This window comes from Chrysochloris asiatica, unplaced genomic scaffold (genome assembly GCF_000296735.1).
Source record: "Chrysochloris asiatica unplaced genomic scaffold, ChrAsi1.0 scaffold00042, whole genome shotgun sequence".
In the NCBI taxonomy this organism is placed as follows: domain Eukaryota; kingdom Metazoa; phylum Chordata; class Mammalia; order Afrosoricida; family Chrysochloridae; genus Chrysochloris; species Chrysochloris asiatica.
In genome coordinates this window covers 88,284-95,934 of record NW_006408560.1, presented here as the reverse complement: position 1 = coordinate 95,934, position 7,651 = coordinate 88,284, and the positions used below count along the sequence as shown (strand labels likewise).

General features: G+C 37.8%; 1 pseudogene; it reads right to left on the bottom strand.

The window, feature by feature from the left end:
- Positions 1-4,648: 4,648 nt before the first annotated feature.
- Positions 4,649-5,536, bottom strand: LOC102834281 (annotated as a pseudogene).
- Between the last annotated feature and the right edge of the window lie 2,115 nt (positions 5,537-7,651).

Here is a 7,651-nt window from a genome sequence, read left to right as displayed (position 1 = left end):
AGTGGGTATTATCTGCAAGTGTGGGTGTTCTTATGCATATGCCCTCTCTTCTTATCAGCTGGACCCTTCACTCTCCACTCTAGTCCTCTGTGGCTGTGACTGTGACTCTCCAGGTCTTCACCCGGGTTCACAGAAGTCTATTGAACATTGTAGGACTTAGCTCACCACTTCATTGCTGTTTTTCCCTCACTTCCCCTTGTCGGTGACGAGCGTGGTCACCAATCAGAGCGTGTATTCCCATTGAGTCTTAGTCTTGGAAAGGGGTTTGCACTGAGGGGACCCAACCACTTGCCTTGATGTTTCCTGGGCAAGCATGTAGCTTTTTACCAAATACTCATAAGAAATTAATCAGAAACATAAGAAATTAACTCAGAATGGATCAAAGACCCAAATGCAAGAGTTAAAAGTATAGAACTTCAAGAAGAAAACTTAGGTCTAAAACTTTTGTGACTTTGGACTTGTCCAAAATGCATATTCCATAAAAGATCACATTAACTGACCTACAAAATTGAAATCCTTTGTGCTTCAAATCCATCATTGAAAAAACAAAGACAAATCTCAATGTGAAAGGAAAGCAGTCCAGAATATTAAAGAATTCTTCCAACACAACAAGACAAGCAATCCTATTTTAATAATGGGCAAAATACTTGAACAAACATTTTACCAAAAGCATGAATGCCTAATAAGCACATATGCTAAACATCATTAGGGAAATTAGTCACTAGGGCAATTCAGATGAAACCCATGTGGCACTTCATAGATCCTGCTGTTGTTAAGTTCTGTTGAGTGGCTTCTGACTCATAACGACCCTGTATAGGGTTTTTGAGGAGCAGCTGGTATGTTCGAATCACTGACTTTGTGGTTTGCAGTCCAATGTTTATTCTAGGGCACCAAACCAGGACTTCAGACTGGTCATAAAGTGCCAGTTAAGTGCCATCGAGTCGATTCCGACCCATAGCAACCCTGAATAGGGTTTCCAAGGAGCAGCTGGTGAGCTTGAACCACTGACCTTGCAGTTCAAACAACTTTGCAGTCTGATGCTTTAGCCCACAGTGCCACACCAGGACATAATAGGAGAAGGTAAAGTGTTGGTGACGATATGGAAAAACTGATATTCTTATACATTGCTGATGGGAAAGTAAACTAGCACAGTCATTTTGGAAAACAGTGTGGTGGTTTCTTTAAAACTTATGTATAAACTTATCATGTTATTGCTAAGAGCTGCTGAGTAGGTTCATTTCAACCTCATAAGGGTCTGTGAGGAATGGCTGGTGGGTTTGAACTGCTGACCTTGCAGTTAGTAGTCCAGTGCTTATCCTATAATGCCACACCAGGAGCCCTGTTATTGTGCCAATGAATTGGTTCCAACTCATAGCGATGCAACAGAACAAAACACTGCCTGGTCCTGTGCCAATCTCACAATTGCTAAGTTTGAGTCCATTGCTGCTGCCACTGTGCCAATTCATCTCGTTGATGGTCTTCCTCTTTTTCACTGACCATCCATGTTACCAACCATGATGTATGAGAGATGAAATCTCACCATCTTGGATTCTAAGGAGCATTCTGGCTGTACTTCTTCCAAGACAGATGTGTTTGCTCTTCAGGCAGTCCATGGTACTTTTAATATTCTTTTCCAACACCACATACTTCAAATATATTCATTCTTCTAGGGCCTTCTTTATTCATTGTCCAAGAGTACTCCTTATGTCCCAACAATGCTACTCCTAGATACATAGATAAATGAAAACATCTTCACACAAAGACTTATACTGGTATATCTCTTTTTATGCACTCCACAGATAGTTTTTTGTTTGTTTTAAACAAATTGAAGGTTTGTGGCAACCCTGTGTTGGGGCAGGTCTACCTTTGCCATTTTTACAACGAAGTGCTCACTTTGCCTCTTTTGTGTTTTGGTAATTCTTGTAGTATTTTTCATGTTGTTGTTGTTGTTGTTGTTGTTGTATGCCGTGGAGTTGGTTCCGACTCATAGCAACCCTGTACAGGGTTTCTGAGGCTGTAAATCTTTACGGGAGCAGAAAGTGTCTTCTCCCGTGGAACAGCTGGTAGTTTCGAACTGCTGACCTTGCAGCTCACAGCCCGATTCGTAACCACTACTCTACCAGAATGTTTCATAATGTAACTGCACACTACATTATTGTGTAACTTTCATATGCACTGGGGCAACCTAAAAAGTTTGAGACTTGCTTTATTGTGACAATCACTTTTATTACTGTGGCCCGGAACCAAACCCGCCATCTCTCTCAGGTATGCCTGTGTACAAATGGATAAATGTGGATTGTGGAATGGTTGTATAACTCTACAGGTTTATTTAAAAATCATAGAATAACAGCATTATTCATAATAGCCAAAAACTGGAAGTAATGTAAAGATCAGCTGGTGAACAGATAACCAAATGTAGTATACTCGCACAATGAAACAGTCTCAGCAATAAAAAGAAACAAACTCTTAATACTTGCTTCAGCATGGATGAACCTTGAAGACATTAAGCTAAGTGAAAGACACTAGATTGAAAAGATCATATATTGTGAATCTATTTATTATACAAATCAAGAGACAGAGAGATTAGTGGTTGCCCAAGATTGGGATGGAAGTATCGATTGCAAATAGGCATCTTTTGGGGCTGATGGATAAAAGTGGATTGTGGAACGGCTGCAGAATTCTATAGACTTACTAAAAACTCACAGAACTGTACAACAGGAAAAATTTTTTCTTATGTAAACCATGTCTTAACATTGTGTTATTTTAAGATAAAACAAACAGCAAAAATTTAATTCATTGTCTCTACCACACAAGGAGTCCTGGTGTGGCGCTGTGGGTTAATGCGCCAGACTGCAAAAGCCGTTTGAACTGCAAGGTTGGCAGTTCAAGCTCATCAGTGTCTCCTTGGAAACCCTATACAGGGTTGCTATGGGTCGGAACCGACTTGATGGCACATAACAACAAAGATAATTGGTTAACTTTTAGTGTCTATTTTTGCTGTGTATGTATTTTAACAAAATGAATTCTGTATTTTTTAAACTGCTTGGTTCATATTTATTATGACTACATTTGCATGTCATTAAACATTTTCTCTTTATAACAACAAAAACTTGCACTGGTCTCATTTCACTGAATTATAAACCTGGAAGGTCATTTTTAAGATCATCCTAATCCCTGTTTTACCCTCTTTGGGCTTCAGTGTCCTGTGTATACAATGAGACTTAAATGATATATTCTTGGCTCTTTACTAACCTGGTCCAATTGCCCTTTCTTCTTTAGTTTTTTTCTGTTCCTTTAGGAATGATTACTCTAGTAATCCATCTGCTAGTAATAAAAATCATTAACTAAAGTTGCAAACATATTTTGGGTCAGTTATGTGGCTTTTTCTCATTCAGTTCTCCTAAGAATCTTGATTATCTCTATCTTGTAAAAAGAAAATTGAGATTTAGTGGGTTTAAGAAATTTGTCTCAAGTCAGCCAATGCATTAAGAGCAGGTTCATTCATAATCTGAATCTATAATCTTAATGTGAATGCAACAGGCATGCTGGCAGTTGCTTTGCGACCCCACGGAATAATAAAACATTCAGTATCTGGCAGACTGGAAGAGGTCCAGATTTTATAATGACCCAGTCTTGTTTTGAACTTTTACCTGGTCCTTTTTTAGTGCTGGGAGGAGGGCAACTCTGAATTTTGATCATCCACAACATAATGATTTAATCTCAAATTTTGATCAGGTTGAAATCCTGTGCCTGGAAGAATCTGACCTCAAGAATTCAAAATTGGCTGTCATTTCAGAAGGCTTCACCACTATCTTATTTGATGTTCCATAGGTACAAGATTTTAAGTATCATGTGCATTTAAAGCATCAACAATAAACTAAACCGCTACTTTTAGCCCATCTGATCTTTTCCTCAACTCTTTAGGCCTTTAAAAAATTATTTTTCCCAAAGTGACCAAATTCTAATTTTGAGAAATAAAACAAAGTCTGAAAGCATTTTAAGCCATAAGCTAACTTTAAGGGAATGAAAACAATAATGACTCTGCTTACATCATGTAGAATCAAGCATTCACCTGTACTTTAGAAAGAAATTGTATGCAATGGTGTTTACAGGTAAACATTTCAAGGTAAATGTTTGTTTAAATTCACGATATCTGTGTTGGCCTTTCATCCAAAGAGAAATATACTTCAGCTTTCTACAATTTGCTGTCCATTAACAACTATGATTTAGTCTTCTTTACCTCATCACATGTGACAACTACATTTTTAAGGGTACCACACAAAACTTGTTCAAATATTAATATAAACATCTCAAAATAAGAGTTTCTTTCCTCATGGCTTAAAATTCTATTTACTTTTAATTTTACAAATAAACACAGCTGTACTGTTCTGAAAAGCAATGAAAGACATGCACCTCTAATAGCAGATTTAGTACTTCTGAGCAAGGGTATCAACTTCTTAAAAAATATGCTTCGTGCACAGTACTGATTTTTTTTTTAAAGATGTAAATTTTATTACATTCCTTCTTTTTTGAACTTGAACTGGAACCAGAATGAGATGATCCTGAAGATGAGCTGTGGTGCCTGGGTAAAACACTGGTGTTCGTAGGGGTTGGCCCTGGGCTCAGGGTTGTTTAGTGTTTTCACCAATCACTTGGCTTTTGGGTTACTATGATCTTGTTCATCTTTTTGTGTGATCACCAGCTGACATAGATCTAGAACGAATTCTCTTTCTGCCCCTCTCAGGAGAAGATGATGAACTTGTATAAGATCTTTCTCGTGGGGACAAAGAGCCCCTGTGGGGCCTGGAGCTGAATCTTGATTTTGACCTACGAGATCTAGAATGTTCTCTGGAATTAAACGGGACCTGGACCTAGACCTTGAACTTGAGGGAGAGGTTGAGCATGATGAAGACTGTGAATGTGAAGATCAAGACATTGAGTGACTTCGTCTATTGATTTCTTTTTATTACTACTATTGTCTTCATTGGCATCAAGATTATATTTTGAGAGATCAGCATCATCTTCATCCAATTTATATTTAGAAAGATCTTCATCTTCAACCTCCTCTTCTCCCTCTGATTCTTTATCTTCAACTTCCTTTAAAATAGACGCAGGACCAACTGCCTTCCCTCTGTATTTTTTCTGTTTACATCCAAACTCATTATATTCACCATCAGATTCTTCTCTTTCTATAGATTCAACGTTTTCTTTCATTAAAACCACCACCATATCCTGTTCTTGCTTCTAATTTAGCACACTTTGGAGTGTTACACATGTTACATTCTGATCTTCTGGCCCAATTCACATTACTGCAACTTTTACACTGCCAATCATTAGTAAATAGGCCTCGGCTCTTTTCTGCAAGTATCTTTCCCATTTCAGTGCCCCCTCCCCCCCACTTTTACCATCTTGGCTTCTGTTGTTTTCTCCCGTCCACATTGATTACAGCCAGCTCTTCTAGCAAAATTTACATTTCCACATTTTTTTGTCAGGGAAAATCCAATCTGTCACTGACTCATAAATTCTTGGTCGACATCTTGGCCACCGACCTTTTTAGGCCTATTTTTGCACAAGAATCACTTAAGCAAGGTCAGGTCAGATTTTGATGTGACAGAATGAGGTCCAATGACTGAGACAAATCTTCACGCTTGATGATCTCAAAATCTGGACAAGATTCTAAGCTGACACATTTAAATACTCTAAGGTTGTCCTATAGGTATGTAATTTGTTCCTTAAAATCAGTTGGAATAAATAAAACTCCCTTTGGAAAATGTGGAACAAAACTCAAAATTATAAACAAAACCAGGTTTACTGGTCTGATACTCAAGATGATGGTCCTTGGTCATCCTTCATCTCTGGACCTGAACTCATCCTCACGGCTTGATCTTCAGCCAACCGTAGATAATATAAAGGGGAGACACCACCACTAGTGAGGTATACATACCAGGGAATGATCAACCATTCAGGATCAAAAGGGCGACACTTACCAAAAGGCAAAATTCATAAGGGTTGGGAAGGAAGAATAAGGGAAACAAGTTACAAGGAGGGAGTGGAGGCAATGGGGCATTGTGAGAATTGCAGTCACTAAAATCAAATGCAGTGTGTGATTTGTTGACTGTGAAGTTGATGTTTTGCAGAGGCTCAATTCACAATTAAAAGTTAAGAAAGCCAAAAACCTATTAATAAAAAAATTGAGGAACTAAAACTGATAATCTACTGTGAACCTTCACTCAATTCACAACAAAAAGTAAAAACAAAAACAAAAACAAAAAAACAATAAACTCCCTTTTAAGAAAGTTATTCTTAATCTTCCTATATATTGAAGAAGTGTGAAGATAAGTTGAAAAGACTATCAATTATCATAAAAGACAAAGTTGCTGCTCTGTAAACAGGAGGATTTCATTGTGGATGCTGTTGGTAAGTGCCGGTGAATTGGTTCTGACTCACAGCAACCCTGTTTAGGGTTTCCAAGGAGCAGCTGGTGAGTTTGAACCACCGAACTTGTGGTTTAAACTGACCTTGAGGTTGAGTTCTTATGCTATGGTGCCACACCAAGATAGAAAGGGATAAACAGATCTTGCACTTTAAAGAACATCTTTATTTGATCATTAATATACAATAACATTACTTTTAATTTAAAAAAATTACTTAGGGAGGACATGACCAGAAATCATTTCAGGAACAACCAGTGGGTATCTGATTTCAAAGTTTATAGTTATCTTTCAGTTTAGGGAAAAGTCACACCAGTACATTTGAGACCAGTGAGATTATAGAATGGACAGTTCAACTTCCAAATCATTAAAACTGGAGATACTTTTTATTAATCCAACAAAAACGATTTTCTAAAATTTCTAAAAAAACAAAACAAAAAAACCCACCCTTTTCTTAACAAAGAGCTGAGTTTCTCTTCATGGAGTTTTCTGGTATGCAATTTTCAGTAGCATTCGATAGCGGTCAGGCAGCTGCAAGACATTTGCAATTGTTCAGAATCTTCTGTATGTTAATGCTTCTGAGTTTTTGTGTACCCACAACTTACCTTCTCGCTGAACTGAAGGGACCTGTATAGTAAGGTTAAGGGAAACCCCTAGGGCCTAGAAAGAATGTGGATGAGAGACAATAGACTTCTGCTCCCTCTGAATACCAGCTTTCCCTTCCCTCTACCATTTCCAAAAGTGATGAAATATTTGGTAAACTTCTTGGTGGAAAATCTATTCTCTTAGAATGACTGATGCATTGCAGTGTATATACCAGTAATAGGGTGTCATGTCATTTTATGAGTTCTGCAATTGTTGAGCTCAAACAAAGTTTAAAACAGATTCCTTGTTTAACAGTGGGAGTGTAAGGTTGACACTGAAGTATGTGTTATTTTTAAAAAGTGACACACACTGTCATTCTGAAATAGTACCATGCATTTGTAAAGGTACAGAAGAGACTGATGGGGGAAAAGAGAAAGGAGCTATCCCTTTGGATATCTCTTTTTGCTGCCCTCCTCAGACTTAGGCTGTTTGGGGCTGTCTAAAAAATGGACAATAGCTACCAAATGGCAAATGAGGCATACAACCCATTTTATGTTGCCTAAAAAATATATTTAAAAGAAAGGTTTCTATAGAGCAAAAACTAGAAATTCAATCATCTTCTTACTGTAGGGTGC